The sequence below is a fragment of the Pantherophis guttatus genome, chromosome 14 (assembly GCF_059756535.1).
Source record: "Pantherophis guttatus breed Tessera chromosome 14, ASM5975653v1, whole genome shotgun sequence".
In the NCBI taxonomy this organism is placed as follows: Eukaryota; Metazoa; Chordata; class Lepidosauria; order Squamata; family Colubridae; genus Pantherophis; species Pantherophis guttatus.
The window spans coordinates 11,339,113-11,364,262 of record NC_142076.1 but is presented as its reverse complement, the minus strand read 5'-3'; the positions used below and the strand labels follow the sequence as shown (position 1 = coordinate 11,364,262).

The following is a 25,150-nucleotide window of genomic DNA, read 5'->3' as shown; positions in this document are numbered from 1 at the left end:
AAGGTAAGAAGGTAGGTCCTGTTGGACTAAATTAACTTCTGTAGTTTCTACACAGTGTTCTTCAGGTGCTCTTCGGTATTGTAGCCAATCAATACAAAAGTTGCAATGGTGCTTATAGGCCAGAAGTGGGTTTCAGCAGGTTCTGACCAGTTTCTGGAAAACCGGTAGCGGAAATTTTGAGTAGTTCGGAGAACTGGTAGTAAAAATTCTGACTGGCCCCGCCTTCATCTCTTCTCTGCCTCCCAAGTCCCAGCTGATGGGGAGGAAATGGGGATTTTGCAGTAACCTTCCCCCGGAGTCAGGTGGGAATGGAGATTTTACAGTATCCTTCCCATGCCACGTCCACCAAGCCACGTCCACCAAGACACACCTACAGAACCGGTAGTAAAAATTTTTGAAACCCACCACTGTTATAGGCCTTCCCCATCTCCAAAACAGGAAGTTCAGAGGCCTCCTGAAGTTAGAGGAGAGCATCAAAGGAAGCCTTTGTTAGCATGGGTGCTAACACACGTCAGATGTTATTACAGGTTCCCCATCACTGGAGGTTTTAAAGGAAGAGATTTGGACGATCATTTGTCTAAAATGACAGGGTCTCCTGATTGAGAAGAGGGTTGGACTGGAAGACCTCCAAGGTCCCTTCCAACTCTGTTATTCTTTTACTTCTGTTATGTTGCTTGTATCTTTCCCAGTTATATTGCTTTTATCTGTTTCCTAGTACGATTTAATAGCTCATTAGTCACCTTGACTAAGTGCTGTATCTTTTTATTCTTGATGAATGTATTTTATTCTCCTTATGTACACTGAGAGCGTATGCACCAAAGATAAATTCCTTGTGTGTCCAATCACACTTGGCCAATAAAGAATTCTATTCTATTCTATTCTATTCTATTCTATTCTATTCTATTCTATTCTATTCTATTCTATTCTATTCTATTCTATTCCATTCCATTCCATTCCATTCCATTCCATTCCTTTTCCATATTCTATTCTATTCTATTCTATTCTATTCTATTCTATTCTATTCTATTCTATTCTATTCTATTCCATTCCATTCCATTCCCATTGCTTTTCCATATTCTATTCTATTCTATTCTATTCTATTCTATTCTATTCTATTCTATTCTATTCTATTCTATTCCATTCCATTCCATTCCATTCCATTCCCATTCCTTTTCCATATTCTATTCTATTCTATTCTATTCTATTCTATTCTATTCTATTCTATTCTATTCTATTCTATTCCCATTCCTTTTCCATATTCTATTCTATTCTATTCTATTCTATTCTATTCTATTCTATTCTATTCTATTCTATTCTATTCCATTCCATTCCATTCCATTCCATTCCATTCCATTTCATTCCAAAGCCTGGAGGGAAGGCAACATTGTGTTACGTGCATTGTCAATAAGCTAAAGGAACAGGAGCTGGTAAACAAATCTCAAAATTTAAGATTAGGTTAAAGGTTGTGGGTTCTAGTTGTGCCTGGGAAGAAAATGGGAAGATTGCGATCCACCACCTGTATAAACTGATGCAAATCCAGAAATCTTTCTCTGGCTTCAATGATTTTTGCGCCGAGGACTTGAGCGACGTTAGTTTCTAAAAACGGTGGGTTCCCCCCACCCCTTTGATGAAAAAGGGATCCATTTGATCCCTTTCTCAGAACAACTGACTTGTTGTTTTGCATTTTCCCCTCCCCTAGATTTTGAGCTGGTTTTATTGTTGGGAGGAAGACGAGATGCCTTCAAGCAGGAGTTCCCCAACCCTTGGCCGGTGGACTGGCACTTGGCTGCAGCATGCCACAAACTGGTCCACACAGACAAGATGTTTTGACCCAGCCTTAACAGAAACAAGAAACAGTCTCCTTGTCACGAAAACTCCCTCTTTATTTACCTCTTGTGAATTAATGGCATTCACCAATCTAAAAGTCCAAGCAAGAGTCCAGCAGGGAGTTAAATACAGCTCATCTGTCTGGAACCCGCACTGCATATCGGACATTAATACAATTGAGTGTGTCAAGAAATATTTCACAAGAAGAGTCCTCCACTCCTCTGCTCGTAACAAAATACCCTATGCCACCAGACTTGAAATTCTGGGTTTAGAAAATTTAAAACTACATATGAACACATGTGGTATGGATGTCGTAAAGTGAAGAATTTTTGGTTACGAATAGAAGAAGAATCTAGTAAAATAATTAAAAAGAAGGTAAAGTTGGGAGTAGATACCATCCTCATATTAAAGTTGAATGACAAGGTGTTAACAATTGATGAAAGAGAGCTTGTAAGGATATTGGTCATTATGGGACGAATTGTGATTGCAAGATACTGGAAATTGAATATTGAATACAAAATAAATGAATGGTTCAGAGAAGTTTGGAAAATTGCTCTTAATGATAGGTTAACGTGTAATATAAAATTCAAAAAAGGACTATTGAAAGAAAATATATTTTGGAGGATATGGCAACCATTTGTGGACTACGCAATCGGGGACTTGGAAGAAATAATGCCAGTGCCAATGCAAAGAGAATTTTGGAAGATCTGAAGATGAAGAAAAAATTCCTCCGCTTCTCCCTATTTTGTATTATACACTGGGTGTGGTTTTGTGTTTTGTGTTTTGTCTTTAATTAAAAACTTAATAAAAAATTTTAAAAAGAAAAAGAAAAGAAAATTTAGAACTACGCCGCCTTTGGTATGACCTAAGCATAGCTCATAAAATCATCTGCTACAATGTCCTACCTGTCGATGACTACTTCAGCTTCAACCAAAACAATACACGAGCACGCAATAGATACAAACTCAAGGTAAACCGCTCCAAACTCGATTGCAGAAAATATGACTTCAGTAACAGAGTGGTCAATGCCTGGAATGCACTACCTGACTCTGTAGTTTCTTCCCCAAACCCCCAAAACTTTAACCTTAAGACTGTCTACTGTTGACCTCACCCCCATTCTCTGCTTTCTCTCTGCTTTAATTTATATGCCGCCCTTCTCCGGAGACTCATGGCGGCTTACAATGCGTTAAGCAATAGCCTTCATGCTTTTGTATATTTATACAAAGTCAACTTATTGCCCCCACAATCTGGCTCCTCATTTCACCTACCTTTGAAAGGATTGAAGGCTGAGTCAACCTTGAGCCTGGTGAGATTTGAACTTGCAGTAATTGCAAGCAGCAGATGTTAATAACAGTGCTTAGTCCACTGTACTACAGGCTCTTATTCTCATTCCTAAGAGGTCTGTAAGGGGCGTGCATAAGAGCACCAGCGTGCCTTCCGTCCCTGTCCTAATGTTCCCTTTAATTGTATTCATTTTATGTATTCAATTCATGCTTATACTTAAGCCGAGTACATATTATCTAATATGTACTCGACAAAATAAAAATAAATAAATAAAAAATAAAAACAGACCTTATCAGTTCCTAATCTGGCTAAATCAGTTTATCAGGCGAAAACATACAAAGAACGGTTGCAGGAACTGTGTATGTCTAGTCTGATGAAAAGAAGGACTAGGGGTGACATGATAGCAGTCTTCCAATATCTCAGGGGCTGCCCCAAAGAAGAGGGAGTCAACCTATTCTCCAAAGCACCTGAGGGCAGGACAAGAAGCAATGGGTGGAAACTAATCAAGGAGAGAAGCAACCTAGAACTAAGGAGAAACTTCCTGACAGTTAGAAAAAGTAATCAGTGGAACAACTTGCTTCCAGAAGTTGTGAATGCTCCAACACTGGAAGTTTTTAAGAAGATATTGGACAACCATTTGTCTGAAGTGGTGTAGGGTTTCCTGCCTAAGCAGTTGGTTGGACTACAAGACCTCCAAGGTCCCTTCCAACTCTGTTACTGTAGTCATGTACCCTTCCAACTCTGTTATTCTATTACATCACTATCACCAACAGCAGCAGCTTAAAGAAAGGCATATTGAATATTTATTTTTAATTCTATCAATAATGTCAGGAATTAATTGCTGATGCTCTTCTCTTCCCTATAGCCGCAGAGTAGTAAAGGAAGGGATTCCTCCCCCCCTCTTGTTGACCTTCACTTGCCCAAACTGGCATTAGTGCAGCCCACCCAGGGCTGCCCCAGTAGTAACAGCTTGGTGCAATAAAAGACTTTTCAGCCAGTCCAGGAAGAAACGCTTGCTGAGCTCAACCTTTGCGCCGAACAGCTTGGGAGAAAAGATGCCCAAGGAGGAAACCAATGGGAAGATGGCCAGATGATACCATCAGGACAAGGATGGTGGCAGCTGTAGGCCTGGGGAGAAAAGGAGGAGGAGGAGGAGGAGGAGGAGGAGGAGGAGGAGGAGGAGGAGGAGGAGGAGGAGGAGAAGGAGGAGGAGGAGGAGGAGGAGGAGGAGGAGGAGGAGGAGAAACAGTGTATGCAAGGATGAAAGTTTACAACCCGTAGATCACTTAAGGGTGAAGGAGTTACACTTGGCAGGGAGTAGAAAGAACTATGGAGATGACCTTGGAGAAAGAATCTACAGGTGCAGAAGAAACATGTTTTAAGACCCGAGAGAGAGGAAACTACAGGCAATCCTTGACTTACGACACAATGGACCCCAATATTTCTGTGGCTAAGCAAGACAGTTGTTAAAGACCTTTGCCCCATTTTACGACCTCCCTTGCCACCGTTGTTAAGTGAATTGCTGCAGTTGCTAAGTTAGTCACAGGGTTGTGAAGTAACTCTGGCTTCCCCACTGAGTTTGCTGGCAAAAGGGGATCATGTGACCTAGGGGTGAAATCTACTTTCCTTCATTACCGGTTCGGAAGCGCATGCAACCACATACGTGCATGATTGCTTCGCTCGTGTGTGCGCACACATCACATGCGCACGCAGACCTTCTGCACATGTGCAAAACCTTCTGCGCATGTGCAGAAAGTAAAAAAACACATTACTTCCTGGTTAAAACCAGGAAGTAATGACACCCGCGTGGGTGGGCGGAGCTTCGCTCTACCTTCGTTACCGGATCGTCGAACCACCAGCCAAGATCACTACCGGATCAGGCGATCCGGTTTGATCTGGGAGCACTTCACCCCTGATGTGACCCGTCCCCACCCCCAGAACACTGCGACCATCATAAATATGAATCGGTTGCCTAGCATCCAAATATTGATCACGTGACCATGGGAATGTTGCAATATGTCGTGTGAAAAATGGTCAGAAGTCACACTTTTCAGCGCCATTGTAAGTTCGAATGGTCACTAAGAGACCAAGACTAGAAACATTCAGTTATCATAGCCTATTTTAATGAAGTATAAACTCATTTTTTGGAAGTCAGTTTCCTGATCTGCTGTACTTTCGGAGGTGGTATTCAGCCGGTTCGTACTGGTTCGTGCGAACTGGTAGTGGAGATCACGGGTGGGCCTGCCCACCCACCCCAGCTCTATGCCGTCTTATTTAGGCACATTTTCAAGGCTGGGAGCATGTGTGGAAGGTGCGCGAGTGAGCAAAGTGTGTGCATGGAAGGCCGGGTGCATGCGCGGAAGTTGCATGTGTGAAGCAAGCATGCACACACAGGACGAACCAGTGGTAAGAATATTGAAAACCCACCACCATGTACTTTGTAGGCTTAATACAGGGGTGAAAGGTAAAATTTGCTACTATCGGTTCTGTGGGCGTGGCTTGGTGGGGGTAATGTGACTGGGTGGGCGTGGCCAACTTTTTTTTTTTTAACTTTTAAAACCATTTTTTCTACAACCTCTTCGGCCGAAGAGGTTGTAAAAAAAATGCTTTTAAAAGCCTCTGGCGATCAGGCAACTCAGCTGGGATCGTCAGAGGCTTTTAAAAATATTTTTTCTACAGCCTCCTTGGCCGAAGAGGTTGTAAAAAAAATGCTTTTAAAAGCCTCTGACGATCCCAGCTGATCCGCACGATCATCAGAGGCTTTTTTTGTTTACTTTTAAAAGCATTTTTTCGGCCGAAGAGGTTGTAGAAAAAAATGCTCTTAAAATTAAAAAAAAGCCTCTGATGATTGTGCGGCTCAGCTGGGCATGGGAGGGGGCAGGGATTTTTGCTACTGGTTCTCTGAACCACCCATCGCCATCGCTACTGGATCGGGCGATCTGGTCCGAACCAGGAGCATTTCACCCCTGGGTTTATATCAATTCTGCAAGGGAAGAATACTGCAAAATCTCCATTCCCATTCCACTCCAGGAGAAGGATACTGCAAAATCCCCATTCCCCCCCACTCCAGGGGAAGGATACTGCAGAATCTCCATTCCCACCCCACTCCAGGGGAAGGATACTGCAAAATCCCTATTCCCTACCCAGTCCAGGAGAAGGATACTGCAGAATCTCCATTCCCACCCCACTCTGGGGCCAGCCAGAGGTGGTATTTGCCGGTTCTCTGAACTACTAAAAATTTCCCCTACCGGTTCTGTAGAACCTGTCAGAACCTGCTGGATTTCACCCCTGCACTCTTCCCCTGGGGCAAGTGTTTTCGTTCAAGGAGAAGGGCGATTATCTTGATGAAATATCAGAATTGACATTCCTCAAGTCTCAAGCTCAGCCAGGAACCTGCGCCAAGAGCTCGGTTTCCAAAATGGGTGATTTTGATCAGATAGTCATGGGTGCCCAACCTTCTACCCTGTTTTGGTAAAAGGGTTTGGGTGGAGATTTCCACTATCCTGATCCAGTTGGAAGTAAAGAACGGTTGGTTTCCGAAACACCAAGGAGAACTTTGTTGTGCTTTGAATAACCCTTGGTGGAACTCATACCTCTCCATTTCATCCTTTCCAACCCCATGGAATGCTGGGAAGAAACGATGTAATGGGAAGTCAGGATTCTCTTCGTTTCTCCATCAGCATCAGTGGTGGGTTGCTCCCGGTTCTGTCCGGTTCTTGCGAACCGGAAGTAAAAGCAGCGGGAGGCTCTGCCCACCCATCTGGACGTCATAATGGACAATCTGCATGTCAGCATCCCAGCACTGACATATATAAAGAGAGGAGAAGCTTGAACTTTTGCCTACTAAATCCCTTTGAAGATTCTGTCTCCTCGGAGATGGGAGAGGGGGGAGACATTCCTGTGATCTGACGAAGAAGGGATGAGGAAAGTGGCTTGGAAGATAGCCAATGAGAAGCAGAGAATTGGGGATTGGAAAGGGAGGGATTGGGGGGTAAAGGTCAGTACTGACCGCAAAAGAGCCAGGATCAGATCGCTGTGCTCAATAAAGACAAAATTTCCTCAAAGATCAGCAGTTTGGAAATTCATTTATTTTGAGATAGCATCGAAACCTGACACTGTGCATGCGCAGAAGCACGCATGCTCCCATTGCGAACCGCTAGTAAAGGTAGAATAGAATAGAATAGAATAGAATAGAATAGAATAGAATAGAATAGAATAGAATAGAATAGAATAACAGAGTTGGAAGGGACCTTGGAGATCTTCTAGTCCAACCCCCTGCTTAGGCAGGAAACCCTACACCACTTCAGACAAATGGTTATCCAACATCTTCTTAAAAACTTCCAGTGTTGGAGCATTCACAACTTCTGGAGACAAATTGTTCCACTGATTCATTGTTCTCACTGTCAGGAAATTCCTCCTTAGTTCTAAGTTGCTTCTCTCCTTGATTAGTTTCCACCCATCACTTCTTGTCCTGCCCTCAGGGGCTTTGGAGGATAGTTTGACTCCCTCTTCTTTGGGGCAGCCCCTGAGATAATGGAGGTAAGTAGAACCCACCCCTGGTCAGCATGACTTTAAGTTCTAACTGAACAGACTGGGATCCAATCTGGCGTAGTAGGAAAAAAAGTGGCAGAAGAAAGATTGAGTCCAAAAATGGGCTAGATGTTGCTTGTATACTCATGATCCTAAAGTGATGATGATGATGTAATCCATTGAGTCGCATCCAACTCTTGGCAATTCTATAGGGTGTATCTTCTGATCTTGCACTACTTTCAGTTGTTCTACACTCTGGCTGATGTCAGCTTTGATGACGTCCAGCCACTGTGTTCTTCAGTGGCCTGGTTTCCTTTTGCTGCTAACTCTTCCAAACATAATTGCTTTCGCCAGTGAATTCCCACGCATCATCCTCTTTTAACGACCCCATAATCCCTTGCGGGGTGGAGTCTGGGCAACTGAATGGAGCTGAATGTTTACTGGCCAGATGCCCTTCCTGTCGCCAATGCAGAGTTTTTTTTTCCAGCAAATATATTCCCATTGTGTCGAGAGAGAGAAATATCTGCCACTATCGAGGATCGAACTCACAGCCTCTTGACTATAAGGCAAGAGCTCCACCTCTAGACCACTGCACCACTGTAGTGAATTCCCCCGCATGACATGGCCAAAATTAGTGAGACATAGTTTTATGATTTTGCCGATCCTAAAGTATATGTCCCAATTACTAGCTTCTGCTGAAAACATATAAGGGCAATTAGGAACAAACCCAATTTTTCTTCAGTAACCCTGTCTACATATGTGGGTTCATATATACAGGTAGTCCTCAACTTACGACAGTTGGGACTGGGACTTCCATTGCTGAGCAAGAAGGTTGCTTAATGAGTTGCATCTAATTTTATGATTTATGATGAATGTATTATTATGATGACTATGATCATGGTTTATCACTTAGAGCTTTTATGTACAGTGAGAGCTTATGCACCGAAGACCTCTCATTTTATGTACAGTAAGAGCTTATGCACTGAAGACCTCTCATTTTTATGTACAGTGAGAGCTTATGCACCAAAGGCCTCTCATTTTATGTACAGTGAGAGCTTATGCACCGAACACCTCTCATTTTATGTACAGTGAGAGCTTATGCACCAAAGACCTCTTATTTTATGTACAGTGAGAGCTTATGCACCGATCACCTCTCATTTTATGTACAATGAGAGCTTATGCACCAAAGACCTCTCATTTTATGTACAGTGAGAGCTTATGCACCGAAGACCTCTCATTTTAAGTACAGTGAGAGCTTATACACCGAAGACAAATTCCTTGTGTGTCCAATCACACTTGCCCAATAAAGAATTCTATTTTACCACCTTAAAAAACAACCATTAGTTTCGCAGCCATTCGAAGTTACGACACAGAGAAAAGTGGCCAACACCTGGTCCTCACCCTTACGTCTGTCGCAGCATCTCCATGGTCACATGATTAAAATTCAGCTGCTTGGCAACCAGCTTGCATTTATAACCATTGCAGCATCCTGGGGCCATGTGATTTTTTTTTTTTTTGCAATCTTCCGAGCCAGCTTCCAACAAAGTCAACAAGGAAATCAACCGGGGGGAGGGAAGCTGGATTTGCTCAACAATCACAAGATTTGCTTCACAACTGCAGTGTTTCACTTAACGACCATGGGAAAATAGTTATAAAATCGGGCACAACTCCCTTAACAACCGCCTGGCTTAACAGTGGAGATTCTGGTGGCAATTTGAGGTCGTATGTCAAGGACCATCTGTAACAATACATTAAAATGTACACCAATTGTGTATGTAAGTTCCTTAACAGCTCCTGAGGATACACTGACCTCTCTTCCCCTTCCTAACTCCATGCCCCCGAAAAACCCCCATCACTGCCCGAGTCCATTTAAAAACAGCTTTATATATTTAATCTTGCATTTGAGAGCGGGTGCCATTTCAAGGATTGGGTTAATTCATAACCCATCAGCAGGTCTGTGCCAGAGATCCTGGGAGAGATTGCAAAGGCCTGTTACTTCTGGGGTGGTAGGGCGAAGGGCTCTCTTGATCGCAGGATAAGGGAATTCACTCGGCACGTTTCAAACGGAGTTTTCCTCCTGGGAAGCTTGAAAGTTTTGATCCTCTGTCCTGGGCTGGAAGATCAATTCCTCCTTTCTCCATCCCAATGTGGTTCTTTCTCCTTTGGCACAATGTTTGTTTGTTTGTTTGTTTGTTTGTTTGTTTGTTTGTTTGTTACCTGTTTCCCCGAAAATAAGACCCTGTCTTATATTTTTTTGAACCCTGAAATAAGCGCTTGGTCTTATTGCCATGTGCTCAAAAGCCCGATTGGGCTTATTATCAGGGGGTGTCTTATTTTGGAGAGAAACGGGGTAGTTTGTCAAATATGTACAAGGTAGCGGGTATGAATATGAACATGGACATGAACGAGGGAAATGAATACAAATAAATGGGGACAGTAGGACAGGGATGGTGCGCTTATGCACGCCCCCTTTACGGACCTCTTAGGAATGGGGTGAGGTCCGCGATAGACAGTTTGAGATTGAAGCTGTGGGGGTTTGAGGATGTAACAACGGAGTCGGGTAGAGAATTCCAGGCTTTGTCCACTCTGTTGCTGAAGTCGTATTTTCTGCCATCGAGTTTGGAGCGGTTTACCTTGAGTTTGTATTGATTGTTTGCCCGTGTATTATTGAGGTTGAAGCTGAAGAAGTCGTTGACAGGTAAGACGTTGTAGCAGACAATTTTGTGTACTGTGCTTAGATCAGACCGCAGGCAGCGCAGTTCCAGATTGTCCAAGCCCAAAATTTCAAGCCTGGTGGCATAAGGGATTCTGTTGTGAGTAGAGGAGTGGAGTACTCTTCTCATGAAATACCTCTGGACTCGCTCAATTGTATTAATGTCTGAAATACAGTGTGGGTTCCAGGCGGATGAGCTGTAATCGAGAATTGGTCTGGCAAAGGTTTTGTATGCCCTAGTTAGCAATACAATGTTACCGGAGAAGAAGCTTCGCAAAATTAGGTTTTTATTTATTTATTTATTTATTTATTTATTTATTAGTTCGATTTATATATGCCGCCCTTCTCCGGAGACTCAGGGCGGCTTACAATGCATTAAGCAATAGCCTTCATACTTTTGTATATACCTGCTTAGTAGGGTTTTTTGGGCCCCCCGGAGCGGTGTTCTATTTTATACAAAGTCAGCTTATTGCCCCCACAAACCGGGTCCTCATTTTACCTACTTCGAAAGGATGGAAGGCTGAGTCAACCTTGAGCCTGGTGAGAATTGAACTCGCAGTAATTGCAGGCAGCTGGCAGCTAAGTACTACTTTAACAGCAGCAGTTTAGTCCACTGCGCCACCAGGCTCAGGTTAACAATTCTTAATGCCTTTTTGGCAATGCTGTTACAGAGTTGCCGATGCATTGATCAGAGAGATGTTCCTTTCCATAGGTTCCTTAACTGGGTTGTAATTGCCTCGGCCTGCTGGCCGGGTCAAAAGTGTTCAGAGCTGTGTTCTGTGGGTGTGGCTTGGTGGGCATGGCATGGATTGGTGGGCATGGCTTGGTGGGTCTGGCAGGGGAAGGTTACTGCAAAATCCCCATTTCCTCCCGATGAGCTGGGACTCAGGAGGCAGAGAATAGATGGGGGTGGGGCCAGTCAGAGGTGGTATTTATCAATTCTCCGAACTACTCAAAATTTCCGCTACCGGTTCTCCGGAACTGGTCAGAACCTGCTGATACCCACCTCTGGTTCAGAGAGCACATTTTTGTTGTTCATGTTGTTGTTGAAAGGAAAACTCACTGGCATTGCTGTGGAGGGAAAAAAATAGAGAAAGACTAAGAGAAAATAAGAGAGTAACAGAATAGGAAGGGACCTTAGAGGTCTTCTAGTGCAAGCCCCTGCTTAGGCAGGAAACAGTATTCCATTTCAAACAAATGTTTGTCCAATCACTTCTTAAAAACTTCTAGTGTTGGAGAATTCACAACTTCTGGAGGCAAGTTGTTCCACTGATTCATTGTTCTCACTGTCAGGAAATTTCTCCTTAGTTCTAGGTTGCTTCTCTCCTTGATGAGTTTCCACCCATTGCTTCTTGTCCTGCCCTCAGGTGCTTTAGAGAATAGCTTGACTCCTTCTTCTTTGTGGCAGCCCCTGAGGTATTGGAAGACTGCTATCATGTCTCCCCTAGTCCTTCTTTTCATCAAACTAGCCATATCCAATTCCTGCAATTTCTAGAGTCTCAACATTTTTTTTATATTGTGATGACCAAAACTGGATACTGGAAATGCTGGAAATGAAGGTGGAAAGGAATGATCAAGGATGGAAAATTCAGTACAGAAGGAAGCCAAGAAGGAAAAGGAAGGAAGGAAAAAGAGAAAAAGGAGGAAAGGAAAAGGAAGTTGGCTTCTCAAAGCGATTTAAACCTAGCATGGGAAGACTTGGAGCTCCTGAAATTAACAAGTTGCCTAGTCTCGTTGCATCCTCAGCTGCTTCTGAAAGCCATGAGTTCCCTGGTCCACACAGGTGATATTATATTAATATGGTCTGAAGCTCTAAGCCGATTGGGGGAAGCTTTTACAAATCCCCACAAACACCCACACCCACACAGCACACTCCGAGCTAGAGTGATGTGGCTTCTTTGTTCATATAGCAAAGGAATTCCCAGCTTGGAATTTATAGATTGGCCCCTTTAACTAAAACAACCTCGGGGGCCTCCGGGAAACAAAGCAAGCTTTGGTGGGCCATGCCTTTTAAAAAAAAAAAAAAACACACACACACACAGAAAATAATAATAATTCTGAGACAAGACAGCCTTTGCCTGGGAGGGGTGAGCCATGAAAAATGTATGGGAGGATCCGGAGAAGGGGAAGATGCTCGGAACAAGCTATCGATCAAAAAAAACCCCTCCGAAAGCACATACAGCTGTGCCGGCTGCTACATCCTGATATCAAACCTGTTTTAAAGTTGGCTTGGAAGTGGGGGGGTTCTTGAAGAGCGTGCATGCATCCCATGGACTTCAATCCCTGAAGACCACACAAAGAGAGAGAAGGGGGGGGGAGGAAGCTGACACAGTGAACGGACAAAGGGAGACAAATGGGGTTTTGCACCCTTTTCTGTATTACATTTTGTTATGTCCTCCGTCTCCCCTGTTAGGTGACTCTGGGCGAGGCAGCCCAGCCCAGCCACATAGGAATAGGACAGACGAGACTCTAAAAAGAGGCAGCTTGCAGGTTCCCCCAGCCAGCTGCCTCTGCTTCGTCCCTCCAAAGTCAGGTAGGGTGAGATTGACGGCCACACCTTTGAACGAAGCTGCAATCTTGAGCTTTGGAGGCCTCCAGGTTTTTCTAAATATCTATATCTTTATCGGTATCTATATCTGTATCCATCTAATGTATGTAATGTATCTCTCTCTCTCTCTCTCTCTATCTAATCTAGCTATCTATCTAATCTAGCTATCTTCCATCATCTATCTAATCTATCAATTATCTATCTATCTATCTATCTATCTATCTATCTATCTATCTATCTATCTATCTATCTATCATCTATCAATCATCTATCTATCATCTATCTATCATCTCTATCTAGCAATGTTTTTCATCTCTCTAATCTAGCTATCATCTAATCTAGCTATCTTCCATCATCTATCTAATCTATCAATCATCTATCTATCTATCATCCATCTATTTATCATCTATCTGTCATCTATCTGTCATCTATCTATCTATCATCTATCTATATCTATCAATCAATCATCTATCAATCATCTATCATCTATCAACGATCTATCTATCATCTATCTATATCTATCTATCATCTATCAATCAATCAATCAATCATCTATCTATCTATCATCTGTCTATCTATCTATCTATCTCTATCTCTATCTACATTTTTCATCTATCTAATCTAGCTATCATCTAATCTAGCTATCTTCCATCATCTATCTAATCTATCAATCATCTATCTATCTAATTATCTATCTATCTATCATCGATCTATCTATCATCTATCTGTCATCTATCTATCAATCATCTATCAATCATTTATCAATCACCTATCTATCATCTATCTATCTATCTATCTATCTATCTATCTATCTATCTATCTATCTATCTATCTATCTATCTATCTTGACATGAACAAAAATGAAATTCTAGATTTCTAATTGCAATCTCAGGACAGCTTTGGCGATAATACTGCCTTCCTGCAAGATTCATCATTTTCAAATCAAATTGTCTATGTTTGGTAGGTTTTTTAAAAAACAAATAGTTGGACATTTATTCTTTGGGGGCATTTTTTTTTTTAAAAAAAGGACCCAGTGCTCTTGCAAAATGCTAGGTAGGAACTAAAAAAAAAGAAAGTCTAATGCCTTGAATATTTACTTAGTTATTCATATCCCACCCTTATTTTTTTTTTTTTTACAAATAACTCAAGGTGAGGAACCTATTCAGTGCATACCTTCCTCCTCCTATTTTCAGAACAACAACAACCTTGTGAAGTGGGTTGGGCTGAGAGAAAGAGTGACTGGCTCAAAATCACCCACCTGACTTTCATGGGTAACATGGGACTTGAACTCACAGCCTCCCCTTTTTGCTGGCCTGGTGCCTTCACCACTAGACCAAACTGGCTCTACATAAAATAAGAGGTTGAATGCCTCTACTTGCCTCTCCCCCATTCCCCCCTGCCAATTTATAGATGGAGGTACAGGGGAATATGCTCCAGCAGCTGCCCGAATGACACTTTGAAAAACTCACCCGAAGTCAATTCTCCTCCCAGGTTATTACAATGGCAGCGGATGGATGCCATTCCAGCAAATTACAGACTGCAGAAAAGGACAATTGTGCATTAGTCCTTTTCAGCAAAACTGCAGGGGCGTTTTGGGCTGATCGCAGCCTGCAAACACGTGAGGGTTTAATGAAAAGAACGTGTTCCATGAAAGGGTCTGCATTGTTACACATCATTTGCCACTCACTCCAGTTTTTTACAGGAACCCCTATGAAAGCAGCATAGTTCTGAAAAAGCAGAATATGGATAAAAGTCCCAAAAGAACATGGAATAAAAAAGGGAAGCTAAACGGCACGGTAATTTACCAAAAGCAAGAGAAGGGGATAAAAATCCCCTACATATCAAATCTCGAGATCCCACAGTCTCTTGTCATCTTCAAATATGCCACCATCGAATTTTATTTCATTTGCAATGCTGTGAAATCAAATGCAGCTAGTAAAATTGGAATTTCTTGGAAAACACTGGCTCCCATTTCAAAATTGCTCTTAACAATCAGGGTTTTATGTTTCCATCTGAAATACATTTCTCCCCCCCCACTCCAGTTTTGGATTTCTGCAAAACCTGGGAGCCTCCCCTCCCCCCCCCCAACACCTGCCCTGTCCTGCTAAAATGTCTGTTTCTTTTCTCTGCTCTTTGGATGGTGCTAATAAATATTAGAGCAGGGGTCAGCAACCCGCGGCTCTGGAGCCGCATGTGGCTCTTTCATCCCACTGCTGCGGCTTCCTGTCACCGGTCGGTGCCACAATTGATAGGACGTTCGGTTAGGACAGGTAGAGGTAAAAGGATGCCGCACTTGGAGGAGACACTATGATGGGGGAACTGGACTTCCGGTCGGCTCAGAATTGAACGGGGGGCTTCCATTTAGGACCTTTGTGGCTCTTTGAGTGATTAGGGTTGCCGACCCCTGCATTAGAGGCTAAATATTTAATTAGAGCTAAGGACGGCTCTATTTGGAAGACAAATCTCATTCGGAAGTCTTGGAAATGTCTCTTTCAAAGCGGAGACATTTATTCCATCATCCACTTTTATGGATTATGCATATTTCACTAGCTGTTTACTCACTGACACTCTGCAATCGGCACAAAGGATTGTTTGTTGGGCATTTTAGCTGCAAACAAATCATACTGAAGGGCGCTTTTCTAGAACCTGTAACTTACTGGAATAGCATCAATCCATTCACTGCCCGTCGTGATGGACTTTTCTGGACTTCTTAAAAAGTGTATATTCCCGTAACCAGAATATTGGGAAAAGGACACAATTTATGTGGCTGTTCACAAGGATACTCCATAGAGGAGTGTGGATACCCTGTTTCCCCCAAAATAAGACATCCCCTGATAATAAGCCCAATCAGACTTTTGAGCGCATGACGATAAAGCTAAGCGCTTATTTCAGGGTTCAAAAAAATATAAGACAGGGTCTTATTTTTGGGAAAACATGGTATCTTTCTATCTATCTATCTATCTATCTATCTATCTATCTATCTATCTATCTATCATCTATCTACCTATCTACCTACCTACCTACCTGCCTACCTGCCTATCTGCCTATCTGCCTATCTATCTATCTATCTATCTATCTATCTATCTATCTATCTATCTATCTATCTATCATCTATCTATCTACAGTATCTATCTACCCTGTTTTCCCCAAAATAATACATCCCCTGATAATAAGCCCAATTTGGCTTTTGAGCGCATGGCAATAAGGCCAAGCGCTTATTTCAGGGTTCAAAAAAATATAAGGCAGGGTCTTATTTTCGGGGAAACACGGTAGATGTGACCTCTCTAACTTCAGCTCAGAAGCTTGTTATTATTAAAGTAAAATGCTGAGTTTAAAAACTAAATCCTAGCACAGTAATCACAATATGTGTGCATGTGATACACACACATACACACATCCTCAATACACATACTCTCTCACACAAATACATATATATTAAAACATTTAAAAGAGAAGACAAATAGTCATAAAAGCTACTATAAAATAAGGAAGAAAGGAAAAGAAAAAAGTCAAAGAGAAAGCAAAAAGGGCAAAAAAAAAGGAAAAAAACTTAAAAATAGAAAAGGAAAAAAAGATAGAAGTGGCTTTCAATATTCTTCATTGTCGTTACAAATAGTTTAACCTCTCTTTCTCTAAAGTTATATCATGATTCTCTTCTTTCTATCGTCTATCCTAAACTAATCATCCAAGTCATAAATCACAAGGTTTTTTTTTCCTCATTTTTATACCAAAAAAATCTGACAGTACCAACAAATGTGATTTAGGAACCAAGAGGAGGTAAGTAAAACCACTTCTGAATCAAGGATCCAACTCCTGGTGACTTCACTGAAAGGTCCATGGTTTTGCTATTTTGGGGGGACAGTTTAATTTTCCAGTTTAATCTAGAACTCTAAGACATCCTTGGTTGTCTCTCAACTTCATACCGACCAACGCCGAACCTGATCAGCCTTCTGAGTCAATTTCATTGAAGTGCTGCCAGGGATTTTTTAAAATCAGAAGCATTTTCCTTTCGAGTGTAAAAGCTCAGTTAAAGATTTGTTTGGAATGATTTCTTAGTGTTGTCTGCTCGAAACAAAAAGAAATGGCTTTGTGTTACAGCGTGGTATTTCTTTTTGTCATTGAATGAGTTTCTAAGCTATTTTAGTTACTTCTCAAAAGGGCAGAACACTAAAAAAAATTTTTAAATACTTTATTAACATACTTTATAACCTTTTTGAACCAAATGTAATGTTAACATTTCTTGCAATGTTAAGCCCAAAAAGAGAATAATAACATTTTTCAAAGTGGAAAAAATATAGTGGATACAATTTTGATTTTTTTAAAAAATAATAATAATTATACAAATATCTATTTTGGAAAGTAGTATGGTTTTGCTACAATGTGGTAAAAAAAAACCCTGACAACATTATTAAATACTGTATATCTAATAGAGCTAATCTTGCTAAACACCTAAACTATTACCGGTATTAATCGGAATTCTCTAGGTAATGTACACATGATTTAAAAGAATACAAAATATTTAAAACGTGCAAACTATAACAACACAATAATTGAGATAAAATTGTTACCAGCATACAATCATAAATATATAAATTATTTGAATGTGTACCCTTTTTATTTTCTGTAGTAAAGGAGAAATTGTAGCTGATTTGATCGAAAGAAACAGCACATTGTACTAATAAATATTCCTGATTTATTTCTTTTTTGCAAGTTCTCCAAATTCAGCGCTTCTTACTATCTTTCGTATCACATAAATGTGTTTATACTGTATCACATTCTAAATCAGCTTGATTTGCTTGGTTCTGGATAGGCAAACATACTTTAATTTTTCTATTCTTGGCAAGATTCAAACCCTCGTAAAGAAATCTGGAGGAAGGGCTTAAGTGTGGAGGAATCGAAATTCAGAGGGAAAAAAATGAAAATTGTTCCTGTAAAGCAGACTTTCAGTTGACCCCAAATTATGATTAGTGATAGGCAAGGAACACCAAGTACTGTTTTTCTCAATCAATCTTTTATCACTGTCACAGATCAGAATTAAACCTTCTTTTTCTAAAACAGTAGCGTAACAATCTTTGACAACAAATATCCCTGCATTCACGCACAGACTTTTAACTTTTCATCTGCCCTGGCAGTTCAGTTTCCGTTTTAACATCATTTCAGTAACTGATCTTAAGTTTCCATCTCTCTCTCCTTTAGCAGATCTGCCTTTTGCATTCTCTTTAGTATTTTCCAACCTTTATTTTTTTATTTTTTTGCAAATCACACGATTGTCCAAGATTAACGACCATCTTTCATGTCCTAGATGAAAAGATTAATCTGAAATGAAGAGATTACTTTAAAATTTCTTAGATTACTCTTTTAGAGATGAAAAGATTAATCTGAGATTTTTTAGATTTCTTCTAAGATCTTAGAGCATTTCTTTCCTTGATGCTATCCTGCAAACTTGGTTAGTTCTCTAAACGGCAAAAAAAAAAAAAAAAAAAAAGGAAGCTCCTTGGTGTCTGGCTAGGCAAGACTGAAATGACCTTGCCTATTGGCTAACAAAAGAAAAAAAAAAGCAGTTTGGAGCAACGGTTAAGGCATCGGTCAAAAAATTGGGAAGTCTGGGTTCTAGTCCCACCATAAGCACAAAACAAGCCTTGGGCCAGTCACTCTCTCTCAGCCCTAGGAAGGAGACAATGGCAACCAAATTCCAAATAAATCTCTTTCTTTCTTTCTTTCTTTTTCTTTCTTTCTTTCTTTCTTTCTTTCTTCTTTCTTTCTTCTTTCTTTCTTTCTTCCTTCCTTCCTTCCTTCCTTCCTTATTTTATTTTATTTTATTTTATTTTATTTTATTTTATTTTATTTTATTTTATTTATTTGTCAACAAGTAGAAGGAAACAAGTAACAGTATAGACACAGACATGGACACATGAAAAAAATTGGCACAAATAAAAGGATATAAATAGGCAAAACATAGCAATAAACACATAGAATGAGTACATATAAATGGAGACAGTAGGACAGGGACGGAAGTCACGCTGGTGCGCTTATGCACGCTCCCTTAGGGACCTCTTAAGAAACATGAAAGGTCCACGGGAGACAGTTTAAGGTCAAAGGTCTGGGGGTTAGAGAGACTAACAACAGAATCAGGTAGAGTGTTCCAGACACTTACTACTCTATTGCAGAAGTCATATTTCCTACAATCAAGATCAGAGCGAATTATATTGAGTTTGAATCTATTGATAGCCCTTGTGTTATTACGGTTGAAGTTAAAGTCCTCATTTACAGGTAGGACTTTTTGGTAAATAATCTTATGAAGTAAGTCTAGGTTAGAACGTAGACGGCATAGTTCGAAGCTATCCAGACCTAAAATTTCAAGCCTGGTGGGATAGGGTATTTTATTTCAAGCAGAGGATTTGAGTGCTCTTCTAGTAAAATATCTCTAGAACCTCTCTAGTGTATTGATGTCTGAAATACAGTGGGGGTTCCAGGCAAGTGAGCAGAACCTTGCCAAGAAAACTGCAGAGACTAATCCACCAGTTGCCAGATTCAAAACTGATGCAAAGGCACGAAAGCAACCACTTGGCTAACAGAAGAGAATCAAGAAAGAGGTACTGAATACTCTCATACCGTACTTTGCACGATGTATGTTTGCACTGATGTAATTGCCAAATAATGTTCAGTGTATTTTCTGCTCAGTGGTTCCAAAACTGTGGCTACATAGCTGGATAATTTTTTTATGACATTTGTCCTTCTGCCAGGAACTTGCTTTCTAATACCATCTTGATACACAGAGAGATTTTACGCGGGTCCTATCAAAGGGGTGCACAATTTAATCATAAGTTTATTTGTCAAGCATATATAAGATAACAGGTAAAAATATAAACATAATTTGACTACATGAAAAGAGTAAGAGTAAAAAGGAATATTAGGACAAGGACGGTAGGCACGCTGGTGCGCTTATGCACGCCCCTTACAGACCTCTTAGGAATGGGGTGAGGTCAACAGTAGACAGTTTAAGGTTAAAGTTTTGGGGGTTTGGAGAAGAAGCCACAGAGTCAGGTAGTGCATTCCAGGCATTGACCACTCTGTTGCTGAAGTCCTATTTTCTGCAATCAAGTTTGGAACGGTTTACCTTGAGTTTGTATCTATTGTGTGCTCATGTATTGTTGTGGTTGAAGCTGAAGTAGCTGTTGACAGGAAGGACATTGTGGCAGATAATTTTATGTACTATGCTTAGGTCAGACTGAAGTTGGCGTAGTTCTAAGTTGTCTAAGCCCAAAATTTGGAGTCTGATGGCATAGGATATTTTATTGCGGTTAGAGGAATGGAGGACTCTTCTCGTAAAATACCTCATATTTCACATTCTCGTAAAAATTTCCAGTATTATCTCTCCTTGCAATTATATTTTGAAGTTGTGAGGTAGAAGTGAAGGGCAAGCCACTCCAGTAAATGCAGGAGATTGCACGGAAAAGAAAAAAATCGAACTGAATTGTTCAGTGTGATTGGGCTCCAGCCACAAGAAAGGATCTTAGAGAATTTGTGTAAGAATGGCCTTTCAACCATTTTGATTCGAGGCACAAATGTCCAGGCTCAAATTATTCTACTTTGGACGTCTTAAGAAGCCTCTGGAGAAGGTTCTGATGCTGGAAAAGATGGAAAGAAAGAAAAGAAAAGGACAGCCAGAAACAAGGTGGGGGGGGTCTCATTTACAGTGGTGATGGGGAGTGGGGCACCCTCATGAAGATCTGAAGGACCAGCTTGGGAATAGATCCTCTTGAGGTCTCTAAGAGTTGAAAACAACTTGATGGCGTAGAATCAGTCAAGAATTGTTTGAACAATGAAACAACTGCCCCTTTTTGGACACTATTTCTTAATAGTAGACATTTAGAGCTTTTGGGAACCTCTCACAAACTGGATATCAAGGCAATCAACAGCCTACTGCTCTTGAACATGGAGTTTCATTTGGGTTGTCTAGGAGATTCTCATTTCGTGTGGGTGGTTTGCTGTCTAAAAGCTGTCTTGTACAGTCATTCACAACAACCGCTGCTGTTCCTGACCTCCCAATTGATAAGTCGTTTAACGCTCTGTGTACCTCTATTTATGTACACCTGTTCTCTACTTTATTTGTTCTGCAGTACGAGTTACAGTAACAGTAACAGAGTTGGAAGGGACCTTGGAGGTCATATAGTCCAACCCCCTGCTCACACAGGAGACCTATACTAGGGATTCGAACCGCCGAACTGCCGACCTTTCTAATCGACAAGCTCAGAGTCTTAGCCACTGAGCCACCTAGTCAGGCTAGGTATGAAGTTTCTTAGGAAATGCAGCAGAAACAATTCTGTAAGATCTAAGGAAAAAAAATGGAAACTTACCCTAGGAAGTCCCTTGACCCCACAAACAAATATCTTTTTAAAGTGGGATACATTTCCATTTAGCTGTTGGGCTTAGTGACTAGAGACACAGTAGTAGAGTTCAGTACTAGAAACTATGAGATCGTGAGTTCTAGTCCTGGATGAGTTTAGCAGATTACTCTGTCCAAGCTTTACCTATCTCACAGGGTTGTTGTTATGGAAGGAAAAATAGGAGACAGAATCTATAGTATATGCACCACCCTCAGTTGTACGAGAGAAAGCAGAGCTATAAAAATAATATTTTTTTTCTTTGAATAGCTTATAGCCTTCCTCAAATGGGGAGGATAGAGATCCCTCTTCCTATTTCAGCTCCTTCCTTTTTTTAAAAAAAAGTCTTTTTCTATTATTTCCTTTTCTTGTACCTGCTTGTCTTTTAAAATCCCATGTAGAGCCTGCTGCTTTTTCAAGAAGACAATTCTCCATCGGAAAAGGGAAATTAAAAAACGAAACAAAAAAACACCCTTCCAAACTGTTTTGGACTACAGCTCCCATCATCCCTGACTGGCATATTATCTGGGGTGGATGGGGAGATGTACCTCTACTCATTTGGAGAGGAGGTGTCTGGTTAAGGAAGAAAAGCCCTTTTCAATGTAAGGAACTAAAAAAGGCGTGAGAAAAACCAATTTAAATAATATTGATTTTTCAATCAGCTTTAAACGGCTGATCGCTCTCCAAGGGATACCGACTTTTCTCAGTGAATTCCTCCTCTGAAATCTTGTCCTTAGAAACTCTGAAGGTGTACCAATAATATTTAAATGGAAGGAAAGAACCCTGCTATTCTAGCCAAAGACAGTTTTTCCATTTGGGGGGGGGGACAGGGGGAGAAACCCAGAGCTGGAAACGCAGGAGAAAAACAACTTGATGACATTTGACTCTTCCCCCCCAGATGAATAAATCTAGTAAGGAAACTTTCAGAAAGGTAGATTTCAAGTCGAAAAGTCCAAAAAACAACAACAAAAACCTTGTGTAAACTTTACTCGGGGGTTGTAAACTGGAACTCCCTGGGAAGAGTTTACTAATTGTGTTTGGGAAAGAATGGGGATAAAAGAAGAAATGCACCAATGCCCTAATCCTGGTTTGAGCAAATCCAGTTGTGTAAACCCTCGCAAAACTCATGCACTGTCAGAAACCCCTATCAGAGGCTGCAAAGATCATCCTTCAACTCACTTCATGCTTTTCCAAACAGAGATTATTATTATTATTATTATTATTTTCCGGTTGCTTCTGTGCCCAACCAACCAGGTAGAATTTGACTCTTTGCACACCTGCAAACATCCTTCCCCCAAAGTTGGCTCCCTTGCAACCCTCCATGAGCCCAGCACTAAAGAGAAAAGCAAAGTCGTCCTCTTACCTCTGAAACGGGACCTCTGCCCTCCCGCTGCGCTGCCTGGTATTGTCTGTGCCGCCTGAGAAGCCTCCGAGATGAGGCAGGCAGGAGGTGTATATTGACGGGCACGGAGGTATCCTTGTCGCATGGCCTGGGTGGCTCCAGCCCCCTTTAAGGAAGGTGGTTTGGTCACATGCTACGCTACTCCCAGCCAAGGATCTGGCACAGAGGGATAAAGGAGGAGGAAAGTGAGAGAGGGAAGGAGGAGAGGAAGCGAAGGAATGGGGAAGGAGGAGGAGGAGGAGGAGGAAGAAGAGGGAGGGAGAGAAGGAGGGAGAGAGATGCAAGCCGGTGCCCAGAGAAAGAGAAGAGGTGGAGGGCGGGGGGAATCTTTACTTTAGGAAGAAGTAAAGAGAATTTCCAGGCATCCCTGACTGGCCCAAAGTTTTTTGCGTTGCTTCTCTTTTGTATCTGTGACTGCTGGCAACACGTTTCAAGTTTTTATTCAAGGAAGATGTAAAGAAAACTTGATGCTTCACCTGGTTTGGCCGTGGGGAGGTGGGTTGGAGTTTGAATGTGCTGCGATTTTTTTTTATGTTTTATTTTTTGTATTTGCACGTACACAGACTTCATCTCCAAACCACCTTTCCGCGTTCCTTTCCTTCCTAGCAAATGAAAATAATAATAATAAAAAATTCCCCGACTGTATTTGCTGTCTTGCCCGAAACCGTCTTTGTGACAGAGGTGACATGGTTCTTTATTTATTTATTTTGTTTAAAACCCTTCCAACTATGAGGATTCCAGCTTTTAGTCCCTAGAATATTATTTTGAAAGGAGGGAGAGAAATGGGCTGTAATATTAAGCAGTTAATTTCTTTTTCTCTCTCTTCTTTTGGGTCATGTATCCACAATCATGTTTATACTTTTATCTGTCATCTTATATATACTTGACAAAATAAATAAATAAAAAATAGAGGGGGGGAGCAGATCCCTAGTCTCTCTTCCCCCTTTATTTTGTGTGTGATGATGATTTTAACTTTTATAGATGAATTCCAATAAACGTGCCTCTATCTTAAATTTGGTATTCAATTTTTTAGGTTTTTTTTTAAAAAAAATATTTTTACATAGCCCAGAGTCCCTCCGTGAGGGAGATGGACTTTTTCTAAGTGTGATGAATAAATAAGTAAGATAAAGTGATGATGAAAAGGAATCTTTACTCCCAAATTTACAATCAAATTGTGTTTACAATCAAACATGAAGCCAAAAATAATGTTAAAAGGAGAAAAGGAGCTTCTCAGCTCCCAGTTTTTCAGAATGGACATAGCATATGAAGAAATTCCATAGAGTATTTGCTGACAAACCCTGATTTATTTTTCCTCAAGAAAAATATCCCTCCTTGAGGATACAATTCTCCGCCTTAGACACATAGGAAGCCTAATTAAGTTGCCCTCTTAATTTTACTGCATTCATAGAAAACAAACTAGAAACCAAATGAAATTTAGGGGTAGTGCTAATTACAGGCAAAAGGTATCTGGAGTTCAGAGCTTCAAAATTAATACAATACCACTTTATAAGGCCTTGGTAAGGCTACACTTGGAATACTACATCCACTTTTGGTTGTCATGACATAAAAAAAGATGTTGAGACTCTAGAAAGAGTGCAGAGAAGAGCAACAAAGATGATTAGGGGACTGGAGGCTAAAACATATGAAAAACGGTTGCAGGAACTGGGCATGTCTAGTCTACTGAAGAGAAGGACCAGGGGAGAAATGATAGCAGTCTTCCAATATCTCAGGGGCTGCCACAAAGAAGAGGGAGTCAAGCTATTCTCCGAAGCACCTGAGGGCAGGACAGGAAGCAACGGGTGGAAACTCATCAAGGAGAGAAGCAACCTAGAACTAAGGAGAAATTTCCTGACAGTTAGAATAAGTAATCAGTGGAACAACTTGCCTCCAGAAGTTGTGAATGCTCCAAACTGGAGGTTTTTGAATTTTAAAGTTTTATTGTTTTATTACTACACATTATGACAAACACATCACATACAACATATAAATATATCCTCTTTTTAACAAATGTTTCTTCGTGGTCTGCTTTCCACTGTGACTCCCCCCCCCCATGTCTCTCATATTGTTTCATTTTCTTCATTGTCCCCTTTTTGATTGATTACAATGTATTTTCTAATCCTAATAGCCTTAATCTTATACATTTCTATATATTTGTTTCAGATGCCTGAAAAACCCATTAATGCTTAACTTTTTTCCCTTAAAACAATTAGCTAATATCTATCTATCTATCTATCTATCTATCTATCTATCTATCTATCTATCTATCTATCTATCTATCTATCTATCTAACTATCTATCATCTATCTATCTCAGGGGTGAAATGCTCCCGGTTCGGACTGGATCGCTCGATCCTGTAGCGATGGAGGCGGGTGGTTCAGAGAACCGGTAGCAAAAATCCCTGCTCCTCCCCATGCCCAGCTGAGCCGCACAATCATCAGAGGCTTTTTTTTTTTTTACTTTTA

The 25,150-nt window shown here is 40.9% G+C and overlaps 1 protein-coding gene across 3 annotated transcripts in view; it reads right to left on the bottom strand.

The window, feature by feature from the left end:
- Positions 1–22,877, bottom strand: part of PRR35 (proline rich 35) — a 36,182-nt gene extending 13,305 nt beyond the window's left edge. For 2 of the 3 annotated variants that reach the window (XM_034430322.3, XM_087878817.1), the window contains exon 1: positions 22,650–22,817. The gene's annotated coding sequence lies outside the window, so the exon portion shown is untranslated. Of the gene's footprint in view, positions 1–22,649 lie in introns of all 3 variants that reach the window. The other variant, XM_087878815.1, reaches the window with a different exon arrangement.
- Positions 22,878–25,150: the final 2,273 nt, after the last annotated feature.